We start from the raw sequence: 1,208 nt of genomic DNA on the forward strand, positions 1-1,208 counted from the left end.
GTGACATCTAAGTGGGCACCATATATTATTAGCACTCTTTTGTGTTTATCAACTCATTATTTTTTTTAACAAATTTTTGTATTTGTTTTTATAGTTTTGAAATTATAAGATTATTATTATAAAAACGTTCGAATTTAATCACTCCTTCTAACAACCATCAAAAAAATTCCATTGAATGGGGGACATTTTCGTCCTTTTATCAATTTTATATGTCTTTTACTTTATCAAAATCCACACAGACCAAAATCATAAAATCGATTTTAATTGGATAAAAGACAAATAAATGAATAAAAAGACGAAAATGTCCCTCATTTATCGGAGTTTTTAACAACTGTTATAGGGAGAGATCAGATTCGGACGTTTCTGCAAACCACTATGACCATCTTGTGATTTTGAAACTGTAGAGACGAACAAATAAGACCAGATTTATGGTTTACCCTTATTTAAGTCATTCTTTTAGCAACTTAATGATTTATTATTATTTTTTTCATAATTTTTTTATTTAATTATTTTTAAAAATTGATTAATCATTTCTATTAAATTATATAGCACATGTATATAGAATTTTAAGCATTAAACGAATTTCGAAAAAGTGCAAATGAGACTAGAAGGTATGGTGACATTGAAAGCAATAACCAATAAAATAATTTATTTATTTATTTATCTTGAAATGTAAAATAATAATAATAAAATAATTAAAATTATTACCAATTTATTATGATTTTTTTTGAATTACATATTATAAATAAAATATTTATTAATCACATCCTTATAATCTTATAATTATATCAAAACTATTGTTTTGATAATATATTAAATTAATAAAAATATTAAATTTGAGACGAAGAAAAAAATAATTTAACAAATATTATGTTAATCAAATAAATAAAAATAATAACGTATAGTTTAATTAAAATGCGACATAACGATAATTACGGTTTTAGATTGGGCTCCAAATGTCAAAAGTATATGGAGGTCTCAGATTTAAGTCGAAAGAGAAATAAAAATCTCCTTGTGACTACAGAGATTCAAATGCGGTGACTCTGGATTACCTGCAAAACGGGTGGTCGTCCTGGGATTAATCGGCTCGCATAGCGGGTTGAATATCCAGGATAATCGAAAAAAATCTAAACTTGTTATCACTTTTTTAATTAAAAATAAATGAATTTTAAAATGATCAGATCTCAATTTTATAGATTGAACCGACA

The sequence above is a fragment of the Cynara cardunculus genome (genome assembly GCF_001531365.2).
Source record: "Cynara cardunculus var. scolymus isolate 2C chromosome LG 5, CcrdV1, whole genome shotgun sequence".
NCBI classification, from domain to species: domain Eukaryota; kingdom Viridiplantae; phylum Streptophyta; class Magnoliopsida; order Asterales; family Asteraceae; genus Cynara; species Cynara cardunculus.